Genomic DNA, 14,651 nt, shown 5'->3' with positions numbered 1-14,651 from the left:
AAAGCGATTAAGGATATAGATATTGAGGTTTCGCCTCATGGTACTTTCACTTCGTGACGAAAAGTTATAGTTAATATGGATTTGAAGACAGTTCTCGAATCGAAGATTCTATATGGTTTCTCCATCCAGGGAGGTTCTGAAGCGAGGCGTATTTCCATTTGTAAAAATGGATATATGATACCGATCAAAGTCCTCTTTTCAACAATTACATCACTGTGTCCACCTGCCACAACCAACCTGTATGTCTTTCCTTACACGAAACATTTCTGAACCTCACCGATACAGTCTCCTTTCATAGTTTTCCTTGCATAGAAATGACAAGTTCTGTGATGGATGGGTTTCATTATTGTTGATCAGCATGTGCCTATCCTCTCTTTGTCAATCGACACACTTCTAGTGGCTGTAGGTATCCGTGTTTCCTTTGGTGATACCATCACTGTTTATTTTCTCCACCAGTCGGCTGGATGTACCTATAATCAACCAAACCTTGATGCTCTACTTTACTGCTTTTGATACCACAATTTGCTCCCTTTCATTATTCTCTCACTTTTGCTGGAAGACTGACAATAATCCACGAGACAGTTATCATTTTTCGATAATTTTCAGAGAGAATGACTGTGATGAATGCCACCCAACTCGCGCGCAAAAATGGAAACTGGATCAAGCAAACTTTTAATGCTCTCGCAGAATTTGATCCTCTCATCAATCGACAACTACGAGACAGGAGTGACTGACTGTATTATATAGGCAATTGAACAAAGTATTCCTAAAAATCTACACCATTTCCACGATATTCCTGTAGGTGGAAGACCGCTTCCTGTCCCATGGTATGGAAGGCTCAAAACAGGTTTGAGATATTTTCATACGTATCCCACATATTCGAACCGCATCGCTTCACAGCAGGTCGGTGCACATGCTTGGCTGGTAAGACTTTGAAGTAAGAAGGAATCTTTAATTAAGTTCACGACCAGCATCTCTTCTACCACCAGTTCAAAAGTCATGTATAACAAGATTAAAAAGATCAGTGAGCAATGCAGTTTAAATATTTAATGTGCTTGATATGAAGAGTCTCTGGTTTCTGATTTATGAAAGAAAAGATAAGTAAAACTTAAAATATAATGATATTTGTAATATGAAAATGTAGAAGACACTCGACCTGTTGAAAACAGTACTGGCAAACTGCCAGAAAAGAAAGTACAGGAGTGATAGTGAAAAGCCAAGTGTTGAAACACATGTGTTTTAAATAATATACAAGGAAGAAAAACAATATGTTGAACAAGACATAGGAAGATTTTGTTTGTTTGTTTTGGAATTTCGCACAAAGCTGCTCGAGGGCTATCTGTGGTAGCCGTCCCTAATTTAGCAGTGTAATACTAGTGGGAAAGCAGCTAGTCATCATCACCCACCACCAACTCTTGGGCTACTCTTTTACCAACGAAAAGTGGGATTAACCGCAACATTATAACGCCCCCATGGCTGGGAGGGCGAGCATGTTCAGCGCGACGCGGGCCCAAACTCGCGACTCTCGGATTACGAGTCGTGCGCCTTACGCGCGACTCGAAATGCCGGGCAAAACAAAGGAAGAACATTTACAGTGAATAATTAAAATAAGTATAAATAAATCAATCGAATCGTATAAATAAGATAAGTGTTTATAAGCATTCTTTGGACTAAAGCAAGAACTAATGAAACATTTATTCACAATTGTGGTTCAAAGTTTAGGATAAAATTAAAATTAGAAGAAAGAGATGGTTAGTTTAAACATTGGCTGCCGATTTAAGACAACGGTGGGTCATATAGGTAGGTGTTAGACAGTGAACCATTTCATAGAACGATCATTGATTCATTTATTAGGACCTGTTTAATCCACTTGGAGTTAAGGAAACCGTAAATGATATGATTAAAATGTCGGACGACTTTCACTCTTTCTTACAACGTATAACATTGTGATTGTTTGTCATTAACAATCCGGCGACAGTCAAGAAGCCTTTTCAAGACAATTGAACTATTAACTTGTTTCAGTTCTGAAAACATGGATTCGATATCCATTGTGAGTACAGCAACAACTAAAATTAATTTCACAAATTATTTAATTCCTTTAATTAATACATTACAGGTAATGATTTATATTCTTTAAGCATTTAACTGTATAATTTTAATTTTCAATAACCTATAGATTAATAGGAGACAATGTTCTAGGGAATTTAATTCCTCTTCAGTATTTACAAAATAACATTTTTACTGTGCTGACCTCTACTATTTAATAGAATACTCACTGTGAGTCTTGTAATTTTCAATACTTCCCAAGACTGTAAAATCTGTAAAAGACTATTTATTAAGTTGTCACGAAAAAAATTAAATTATATTAAATAAAATATTATACACGAAATACTGAATTAATAATTACAAACATACATAGCAAATAGCAAGTGATAAGAAAATAATCATCAATTATTTATGTCAGTCCTTAGTTGCAGTTTTTATTCAGTTTTCTGATTGTATAAAGAGTTTCTAAGGTTCAAACATTTCAGCGACCCCTGGATGTGCATTCCTGTACGTGTTGAGTGAATTTCCCTGGGAAGGTTCTGTTGTTTCAGTTTACCTCCTTCAGGATATAACCTGCTACCCATGTGTTTACTGGGCGTGGTGACACGTGAAGGGGAGGACAGAATTCTGGCGGTTGAGGGATCCAGCCTTAGTTCATCACTTTGGCCTTGAATTCATGTTGACGGGCGGCTTTGGGTTGGCCCCTTTAGGGTCAATAGGCTTGTCCACTTGGGTTGGAGTTAACCAAGGACCACTGTTGGATGTCTTCAACAGGTATTGTGCACATTGTACGTGATGCTGTAGTTTGGTCATAGTGTTCACGAATCCATGACGTTGCTGCAGTGTCCTTGTTTGGTATTGTACTGCGCCTCCTCATAGATACATAATGGTTGGAGTCAGTGAGCACCGAAAAATTATTTTTTATTATGCATCCTGCAAATATAAATTCAATAAATATTGAAGAAAAGTCGATTGGTAAATGACCATGTCTTGAAGATTGTTAGCAGCAAACTTCAACATCTGTAACACCTGTATCTTATTTTCTTACATTACATTCTCCCTCATACGATCCTTTAGAGCAAATTCTCCTTTTTCATTTAGAAGGACTAGAGGAACTTGCTGGCTCTCCAAAGTCAATCAAAAAGCTTCGTTCTGTTGACATGTTGGTGGTAATATCCACATCTCTAACATTGAAAGGCAATTAGGGATATAAATACTGAGGTTCCGTGCTACTTTGAATACGTCACAAGGAGTTATTGTTGAGAAAAATTTGAAAAACATCCCGAGTCAGAGATTCTCGCTGGTTTCTCCACCGAAGTAGTTTCTGCAGTGAGGCGTATCTCCACTCGCAAGGATGGAATTATAATGCCGACCAATGTCCTCTTTTTAACTTTTACATCACTGTGTACATCTGACACAACCAAGGCAGGTTATCTTAATTGAAAGATACTACTATATATTATAAACCATCTCAGTTGTTTCCACTGTCACCGATTCGGTTACTCGAATACATCATGTCATGGTTCCTTGACTGTGCTCGTTTGGTTGCAAGGATCACGATGCCTATGAGTGTGAAATGGACACTCATTTCTTCAAACCAATGGCTTTTACCCAATCTAATTTCATTGTTGTCCTAAATGGTTGGAGGAAAAAGAGTTGCAGCGCTTGTAAATGATTCAAAACATTTCGTACGCTAAGAATCGAAAATTCCTACCCACCACTTCATCTCTGACTTGTGCTGCTGCACTTCCTTTCACTACTATAGCTGGAGTGGAGTGCAAACTGATCTCTCTGTGCCTCCAAAAGAATCGTTCTCAAACAATAGAAAAATTCTTTTGACCTTCATGGTTCAAAAAGATGATGAATCAACAGCAACACCCATCTCTGTCGCAAACATTCATTCAAAGAAACCCCAAGATCTATTTCCTTTAGTTCCGAGAACGTCTTCTTCTCCCTCCTCAACATGCAAAACATTCATTCGTTCACGTCCTCAGTCGCTGGAATCCTATTCCAACAACAAAGACCTGATAATCGACCCAGAACAGGATCCATGGAGATCGACAGATCTCAATCGAAAAAGGAAAATAGAGACAAAAGACGCATTCGTAAACTGAAGGGCTCTCTACCCAATTCGCCTACAAATAAATAAAAATGGGCACTTTGATACAATGGAACTGTCGAGTTTTACATTCTAATCTGGGTGACACAAAAGCACTGATTGCTTTGTACCATCCTGTATGTGTTTCCTTAGAGAAAACATTTCTGAAACCTGCCGATACAGCCGCATGGAGGTGTTACACTGTTGGCTGACCAGCATGTTTCCTCCAAATCCTTTTCACACGACACATCCTTGAAGGCCGTAGCCGTCAGAGTTTCCTTGGGTTGTACCATCACTGTTTGTTTTCTCTATCTGTCGCCAGGACAGGCCTGTGTTCAAGTGGACCTTTATGCCTAATTGAACAGTTGCCGTCTCTCTTTTTAATTCTGGGAGAATTTGATGAACGTAATCTTCTCTAGGGAAGTGCTAATATTAATGTTAGGTGTGTTTCAGTAGAGCGTATGCTCTCTGATCATTACTTTAATTCATTTACTTGCTTTACTTCATTTCATCTCATAATTTGCTCCTCTTCATTATTTCCCCACTTTTCATGAATGGTTGACAATAAATCACGAGTCAGTGATCATTTTCCTGTGTTAGCCATCCCTATATTACTTGTATGAGATCAGAAGGAAGGCAGATAGTAATCACCGTCCATCGCACACTGTTGGTGATCTTTTTACATACAAAGTGCACAATAAACCGAATCATATAACGACTCTGTGGCTGAAAAGGGCCGCACGTTCTATGAAACGGGGATTCGATTTCTTGACCGAAAAAATTCGATTTGAGCTCACTAACAACCTGGTCATACCTGGACGGTATAAATACTCTTGGTCCTGTGTCACGACATACTCCTGTTTTTCACATGACAGAAGTCATTCTTACTAGTTCCTAAGGCTTTACAGCTTCAAACATGTTGAACTCTTACCTAATTATTTGTTATGGTTAATTTCAAAGTCCAGCTTTATTGACAGTTCAACTGTAAATATTCTTAAATAGCCTCCTAAAGGGAATTTTTATGGTTAGTTAATAAAGTATATGTGTTTTCTGTTGTAACAATTACACCGCAACACTACTATACATTTTTCATCATTAAATACATAAAATCAAACACTAAACGACTTCCTTTTCTTTACAATTTAGATTCTGATTATAGTTCCAATTTTTATACAGTTCAACAGTATAGGATATAAACAGCCTAACACCAGAAAAACACATCGTTATATCACAGTGTAAGTTTGTTTGTTTTTTAATTTCGCACAATGCTACTCGAGGACTATCTCTGCTAGTCGTCCCTAATTTAGTAGTGTAACACTAGAGGGAAGGCAGCTAGTCATTACCACCCACCGCCAACAAATAGTGGGATTGACCGACGCATTATAACGCCCCCACGGCTGACGGGGATGCGAACCCGCGACCTTCAGAATACGAGTCGCACGCCTTAACACGCTTGGCCATGCCGTATCACCAAAATGTAAAAATACGTTTTGTGTACAATAAATGGTCCATAATAATACTGTTGATACTTCTGTATGAGAGACGTTTAATAAAATACCAAATGACATCCTGTCCTTGTTTATTTGTTGTTGTTTTTGGAATTAAGCACAAAACTATACAATGGACTAGCTCTACTCTGACTACCATGGGTGTCGAAACCCGATTTTTGGCGGTGCTTTCTGTAATTTAACACGTTGGTTTGATTTTAAGTTCCGGCGTTAAGACAATTACATGAAACTTGCAATATAATAAAAGTAAAACTAATTATCCGTATAATGATAATACAGTACACAGGCTACTAACTGTCAGACATAACACTATCTTTGGTTCAGTAAATGAGAACTAAGTGATCTGTTAAAATGTACTATTTCACACTTATTTATGTGTAATGTATCCGTGTAAAATTTAGAAAGCTATTACAACCAATCCAAATTTAACAATACTTTCTATATAATGATAGTCGTAACGCAAGTTTATGTATTTTTCAAAAGTTAATAGTTGTTTCAAAGTGATGATATTTTAATTATCTGTATGCGAATTGTGTAGAGAATCCTTCTGTTTACGACACGTCGTTTTTTTTTTCAGTTTATTTATTCGAGGGAGCTCTGTGGACTACCATGGATCCTGTCCTGGGCAGATTGGGGAAGTCTTTTCGTTGGAAGAGGATATACCGGAACCAAATGAAGTGGATAATGGGCTTGCCAGAATGACTGTCATGAACAAGATGGGTGGTTTCGAAAATTCATCACGTTTTTTAACCATGGAGGTCCAAAGATTCTTCATATAGTTTGAGAACGATTATTTTCAAAGCACAAAGAGATCCGTCTGCACTATCAGTGTGGGAGTGAAACCAAGTGCAGCAGTTTACGAGCGAGATTAAATGCTGGGCAGCAATTTTCGACCATCAGGGTAAATTATGTTTTGAATCGTTTTCAAATGCTAAACCTCATTTTCTTCCAACCATTTAGGGCAGAAGGAACATAGGATGTGTGAAAGCCATTATAAATGACGCAATGAAGATCCGTTTAACACTCATAGGCATTGTGGTCCTTGCTACCGCAAAACCCACACATCAAGAAATCAAAACATGATGTCATTGAGTGACAGAACCAATGACACCAGAAACATTTGAGAGTGTTGGGAATGTGTTCCTGTAACTTGCAAATAAGGCAACCTTCCTAGATGGTGACAAGTGGACGCAGTTATGTAAATGTTAAAATGAGGACATCTGTGGGCATCGTAATTCTATCTTTGCGAATGGTGATTCACCTAACTGCAGAAACTCTGTAAGTAGAAAAACCAGTGAGAATCTCAGATTCGAGGATATTCTTCAAATACCTCTCAACAATATCTACTCTTGACGAATTCAAAGTAGCATGTGGTGTGATCTCTATAGGTATATCTTCAATCGCCTTTGACTCTAAAAGGAGTTCGCTGTGTTTACATGTGGATGTTTCTACCAATACGTACCTACAGAAAAGATTTTGGACTGACTCTGGAGAGCCAGCAAGTCTCTCTTGTTCCTTCTGAATAAAAAAAGTGAGACATAATAAAAAAAGAAGTTTTGGTGTCCATTAACCCCTACCATGAAGCCACACTATGAAAAGCAGTACAATTTCAAACAAAGACACTAAAAAGAATGCCACGGTTTCGTGAACACTATACCTAAACACCACCATCAAATACAATGTCCACAAAACCTGTTGAGAACACATAACACTGCTACTTCAGTAACGCTAGCCCAAATAGAGCAGCCAATTGAGCCAAGATGGCCACACTAAAGCCGCCTGTCTGCATTAATTCCAGTCAAAGGTTTTGTGTTAGGATTAGACCCCTCAACATCCAGGATCCTCTCCTCCCCTTCACGTGTCACCACCTTCAGCAAACACGTGTGGTGGATGTATGGATCCCTGAGGAGATAAACTAAAAACAGAACATTCTCTGGGAGGACCCCTCACCACGTACAGGAATCCACACTGAGAGGTCACAGAAATGTTCCAACCTTAGAAACTCTTTGTATAAACAGACAATTCAATAAAATTACCACATAGAACTGACATAAAAATAGACACCATCATGAAACAGATGATTACTTGCCTACCACGTGTCACTTGCTATGTCTGTTTATATTTAATAATACCGTATTTCGTGGTAATATTTTATTTCATATACATTAAAAACTTTTCGTCATTAATTAATAATTAGACAATTCCAGATTTTACTATCCATGGAAGTATTGGAAATTACTGGACTCACAATAAGTATTGTAATGTAGGGTAGAGGGCAGCACGGTCAAAAATATTTGCGCAAGTTATTTAAGCAGAATTAAATTCCATATAACATTCTCTCATATCAATCTAGAGGTTGTTGAAAATTAATATTGCTTAAAGAATATAAAACATTAACTGCACTCTGTAAATTATAAAAAAAATTAGACACTTTATGAAATTTTTGTTGTTGCTTGCCAATAAAAGATATCGAAACCATATTTTTCAATCAAAAGACTTCTTGACTGTCACTACATTGTGAATGACAAACAATTACAATGTTATTCGTATTAGGGAAGAGTGACGTTGTCCGATATTTTTCGTCATATCAGTTACTGTTTTCTAATTCCAAGTGGATTAAAAGGTATTAATGAATGGAATGAATAATCGTTCAGTGAAATTGTTCGCTGTCCAACACCTTTTTATATCACCCACTGTTGTCTTAAATCGGCAGTCAATGTGTAACCTAAACATCTCTTTCTTCTAATTTTAAATTTTATCCAACAGTTTGAACCACACTTTTTGATAAATGTTTAATCAGTCCTTAAATTGGTCCAAATAGCGCATTTAAACGCTTATCTTACTTATACAATTCGACTGTTTTATTTACAAGTATTTTAATTATTTGGTTTAAATATTTTTCATCTGTTTTATTCAACATATTGTTTTATTTCCTGACACATCATTTAGAACACAGGTGTTTCAACCATGGGCTTTTGACTATCATTCCTGTACTTTCTTTTCTTGGGAGTTTGCCAGTTATGTTGTCAACGGGTCGAATGTCTTCTACATTTTTCATAATATACATATCATTGTATTTTAAATTTTACATATCTCTCCTTTCATAAAAGACATATCGGAGGCTATTCATATATATCACATTATATATTTAAATTTCTTTTATATTTTTAAAAGCATTTCAAGATCTAATTCATCACTTATCGTACAAGAAATATGCTAATAATATCCGGAAGAAAAACGTTTTTTTATACAAATTAAAGTGTAACCAGGACTGCGAAAGGTTTTCATTTAAATTAAAGAAACTCTCCACTGTGGGAGAACAAATAAAGATCGTACATTTCTTGTTCCTCGTGAATCGTTTAGTATGAATTCTGGATGATAAGGTTCTACTGACTGGCTTTATTGTCTGTGATCAGGAATTAAATATTAGGGACGGTAGAAAATAGCTTTAGTGTTTTTTTCCCATAAATAGAAAACGTTATATCAAAATTATTTTGTCTTCATCAAACCTTTATGATTTTCAAGTCATTAAGTTTTGCTACTGTCGTTAAGTGTTAAGGTGAGGTTGAACACAATTGTTTTACTTTTAATATTGTCTTCGTAATTCATGAAGCTAACTTCTAAAACAGCTAATTCAATGTCTTCACATAAACCCTATGGTATAGAGGTAAGTTTAGGTAGTTATTGTATTTAAATCCTGAAACTTAGGACTTATACTGTGGGAGTGTTAACAAGTGGTCACGTAAAGCGTGAAATTAAGATATCTTTCAAAAGTTTAAAACATTTTTTTAATTTCTGGTGTTACACTTTTTCACAAATAATTTAAATGGCTTCCTCATTCCCTTTCTTCAGTGTTTGTTTTTGTTATTGAAAATATTTCTTTCCTTCTACCAAAAGTCAGGTCTCTAAAGAGATTTTTCACTTAAGTAGCAAATTTCTCTAAGACGAATAACTTTGGTGAGAAATCCAGTTTTTTGTCATTTAGTGGCCATAAAATTCAATTCTTTCAGAATATAATAAAAACAACAAATGTTTATACTCGTTTTGTCTCGTGTGTTGCGTCACTTTTTTTCTACCTGGACTTGATGATTTTCCTTGTTCCAAGACACTTGACATCATGTTGTTATTCTTAATATTATGATCTAAAAATTAGTTTAAATTTGTCTTTAACTTAAGTCTGTGACATCTAAAATTTCTGTTAATCAATAAACTTTGAGGTGATGTCAACTAAACTTAAAACCTTTTCACCATCTGTCCAAGAAGTGTACATTGTACAGTCTCACCTTTTCCAAGAATTATGTAAATGCTCTACGATAAACTGCTTCAGTAAAATTACTTCAATATTGATTCTCACAATATTTTCCACTGTAACCCATTAAGTGAGTTGAGGAGCTTTAATGTAGTTCTGTTTTGTGCAGAAAGTTTATGCATATTTTCTTTAACTGACATCAGCAGTAGAACATGATTTGTGATTTTCAAGTCATTAAATTTCGTTATGTTTCAGTATTGTCGTTATATGTTAAAGTATGGTTAAACACAAACGTTTTAACTGCTATTATTATTATTTAAAACAGCTATACCAAAGTCTTCAAATAGTTCCTCATGGGACGACAATATCCGGTGTTTTATTGCAAACAAAGAAATCAGCAGGCTGACCAATGTGATTTTGTTCTTACAATAAAGAAAGTCTTCAGATATTTATACTGTTCTGAGATATCAGAGAAATGAAACATTCTGTTGTTCAACTTTTTTGAGTTAAGACAAGAAACTCTTCAGAACCAGTGAATATTAGAAATATCATCATGTAAATTAGGCATCTTTGTTATAATATTAAAATCCTAGATGACCTTTATTAAGTATAATACATAGGGTATAGTTTGATTTTATTTATTTTACTCAGTTATAGGCCCGGCATGGCTTAGCGCGTTAAGGCGTGCGCTTCGTAATCTGAGGGTCGCGGGTTCGCGCCCGAGTCACATAAACATGCTCGCCCTCCCAGCCGTGGGGCGTTATAAGTTACGGTCAATCCCACTTTTCGTTGCTAAAAGAGTAGCCCAAGAGTTGGCGGTTGGTGGTGATGACTAGCTGCCTTCCCTCTAGTATTACACTGCTAAATTAGGGACGGCTAGCACAGATAGCCCTCGAGTAGCTTTGTGCGAAATTCCAAAACAAACAAATACTCAGTTATTAAGAAATAATGTTAAATACTTTTATTTAGAATACTTATCGATTCAGCAATTTTTCATTTCAATTTCGAAGTCAACCTCACTTTATGTTGAAAGAAAACATGCCAATTAATCAAAATTACATAAGAATGTTCTTTGTCAACGGGATTCGAACCATAAATTGTCGAATATATAATTCTGAGGAAGTTAGACAGAAGGCAAGTAATTATCACATTATTTGTAAAAGCTAACTAATATTTACTATTAAAATATTCGGTTTCAAAACGTGTTTCAAACTGCTTGCCGATCTCTTATCATCGTTATGATTCTAAATATTTTTAAAGACAGCTACTTGGTTTAAAAGAGGCTTCAAATTCATTTTCCTCCATTGAGAAACTGGTAAAACTGAGAACTTATAATGTTAGAATTCAAGTTTTTATCCATCATGAGGTCCCAAAAACACCATTGACAGCTATGTGCTTAATAAAAAAATACATAAATTATTTCTATTGTATATATTTATTGATAATGACATTCCAAGTGAAAACTTTGGTATTATCAGTGTTATTCCCCATCTCTTTTATCACAACTTTCCACCAGCGAATCTATCTCCTCATCCAGGACGAAGTCGAACACCAGAAAAACAACAACAGGTAGGAGGAACATCACAGCAAGTATAATATCCTATACATACGATGACCTCTCGGCAAGTCTCCACAGCTTCTCTCACAAAAGAAAAGTCACATCATTAGAAGACATATTACTGATAATATTTTAAAATTTGTTTTTCGTCACTATTTATTTATTTGTGAAACCTAACCAATAAACATTATGTTTAAAAAATTCTTAACATTATGCCATTTCCAAGTTTAACCAGTGATGTTACAGAACACATCAGAAAATATGATCATATTTAACAGTTACATTAATATGTTTATTTCGTCAATAAAAGCTTCCGTCTTTAATTTTTAAACCAATATACTTTGTTTTCAAGATAGTATCTCGTGTAAAATTTCAGTCATATATTTTAAGCTAATGCTATTCATCAAGTTTAATTATAATACCATGATTACGTGTATAAAACTCTACTTTCAATTGCTTGACCAAAGGTACATAACATCCTCAGAACAGAGATGTTAAGGTAATCTCTATTGGCTAGCTAGCATACTAATTACCGTATTTTACGCTTTGTAGGACGATACAACATATAAGACGCACAATAATTCGGAAAAACAATTCTGAGAAAAGAAAAAAAAACTTCAGTAACAACTTGATTCAGCCTTGAATATTTTTTAACCTGATTAGTACATACATCATATACTCCACAGTATATCGACAATACTAATTAAATTGAATGTTTTATGCTATTGAAATTACTTGTAACGGGTAAGTAATGAGATTACGATGTGTATGAGAGGCAGATTTATGTAGATACTAAGGTAGCCTCTTGCCTTAACCAATCACTTTTGTCTTGGACGATGTATGGGGATTATTTAAGGTATTTTTACAGAAGTAACAGTGCGTCTTACATGGCATAAATTACGGTATATTGTTTTTACAGCTGTAGATTATGTGTTATAAAAAACAAGTCCACAACACATCTTTCACCTAGCAGCTGTCCTAATAATGTAAATATTATATTATACAGTCGTTATTTAACAACAAACACATCTGAAACAATAATCTGTTATTTTATTGTTAATATTTCTTACTTTTAATTTTATATTCAGTTGTAGCAACAAAGAGAATTTCAATTAAAATATTTACTTTAAATGTTATTAGGAGATGCTATAAAGAGCATGGTTGTGTAATCCTAGATTGCTGTATCATACATAAAACCATTTTGCATCAACTTAAATTTTCACGTTTAATTGCTGTAACTTATATAGTCTTTAACAGAAGTATATTATTTTATTACATTATTTTATTAGAAACGTAGATAATATTTGAATTTGTATATACGCATATTTGTTATAAACTATTTTATTTTTATTAAATATTAAGGAACAAACCTCCATGAGAAACAAGAAATAAACATTGTAATAGGTTTTGAAAAAATAAAGACAAACGTAACTTATAATTTCTATCATAACAGATATACTGAGTGTGTGAATTCAGGTTTAAAGAATTTATTATCTCACCTGGAGTTGCTTCCAACAGTGTTATAAACATCAAAAGTATAATTGTTGTAGTTTTCTTTTTTCCGATCTGTTAAAATCAATATTAATGTAAATGGAGAAATGTAACTTTTAACAAAGCTTAAAATAAAACCTCAAAAGTTAGTACAACCCATAAATTCTATATCTTTCTAGCAACAGATATATCAAAACAACACTTAATTTTATGCACGGAAGAAGGAAGTTATAGTAGAAACAGTTTCACGATCTATTACAGGGACACAATAATCATTGTAATAACCGCTCGACGTCTGATGTATAATTCTTTAACGATAAAAATTTCAATTTATAACAATAAATTTTGTTTGATATTTAAAATTTTCACAATCCTTATGTTTTTAACTTAAGAAAAGTTTATATCTAACAACCAAAAGTTCAAAAAGGGGGCCCCGAAAGTTACCCATTTAATGTTTTGCCCGGTCGGCTCCAAGGCGCTCGCTGGTCTCCAAAAGGAAAGTTTCCTTTGTCCAGCGTTGCCACATATTGCCCATTTCGAAGATGTTGTGGATACTCTATTTGCCCTCCCCCCACGGTAGTGTTCAGGTCGTCAATTGCCGCTAAGGGTAGCGAGGCCGCAGGCACCACTGATGCGATGGAGCGCGAATGAAGAGAGTTCACCCGGAAGGTCATAGCCATACGGACCTACAATGTAACAGCACACAAACACACACACAAATGGAACACTCTTACACCACCCACGAGCGAAACAACACTCGACCAAATGCCAGAGCCTTAACACGCAGAGTACACGGTGTAAAAAAAAAAAAAGACATACATAAACTGCCATATCGGGCACAGGGAAAGATGGCAACAAAACAACGAACCACAATTACGGATCCAAAGTGCCTAACAAGAAATACTACGGGGACCGTCACACAATCAACAACTTCCACAACATTTTATTGGAATGTAAATTTTCAGTTAAACTACGATCCTGATACTCAACTGTTATAGTTGTATTTTTAATGAGATGCTCAGTTATAAGAACATCACAACCAATCAGAATGCTTCTAGTTACAGCTGACGTCAAGAATCAAATTGCAGTATTACACGGATATGTAAAGAGACACGCACTGAACCAATAGCAAACTGTAAGTGATTATTTGTTATTTACATGTACAACATTTCTGTTAACGTAGCTCATGTCGTTGTGAAAATAAATTTGAAACTGCGGGTGGAAATGCAGTTGTGTGATAAGGGATGAATGGATAATACCACGTAAATAAGGAAAAACTCATTCAACCATCAGACACACAGTTCATACATACTGAATATACACAAATAATTTATGTATAAAAAAATTCGTCTGGGACACACCTAGTTACTAGGTAACACATTTCAAAAATTAAAAAATCATTATTTATCAATAATTTAAGTTCGAGGTCCAGCTATATTGATAGTTTAACTCAATACGTCTTGAAACAGCCTCTAACGGGAAAGTGTGTAGCAAGATGTGTTTTCTGGGGTTTATCACTACATTCTAAAACTGCGATTTATTTTTCATCATTAGGTACATAAAATAAGATACTAAATAGCTTCCTCTGCTGTACAATTTAGACTATGGTTCAACTTTTAGACAGTTGAACAGTATAGGGTTCTAAATAGAATGAGACCAGAAAAATATGTCGTTATATCACAGTGTAAGAATATGTTTTGC

The 14,651-nt window shown here is 35.2% G+C and overlaps 1 long non-coding RNA gene across 1 annotated transcript; it reads right to left on the bottom strand.

The window, feature by feature from the left end:
• Nucleotides 1-10,986: 10,986 nt before the first annotated feature.
• On the bottom strand, nt 10,987-13,727 carry LOC143258218 (uncharacterized). Its single transcript, XR_013032206.1, has 3 exons — nt 13,395-13,727; nt 12,959-13,025; nt 10,987-11,537 (listed from the first exon to the last, which is right to left on the bottom strand). It is a non-coding gene; the product is annotated as an uncharacterized LOC143258218 (long non-coding RNA).
• Nucleotides 13,728-14,651: the final 924 nt, after the last annotated feature.

Source organism: Tachypleus tridentatus, chromosome 7 (assembly GCF_004210375.1).
Source record: "Tachypleus tridentatus isolate NWPU-2018 chromosome 7, ASM421037v1, whole genome shotgun sequence".
Taxonomy (NCBI): domain Eukaryota; kingdom Metazoa; phylum Arthropoda; class Merostomata; order Xiphosura; family Limulidae; genus Tachypleus; species Tachypleus tridentatus.
This window is presented reverse-complemented; position numbering and strand designations above follow the sequence as displayed.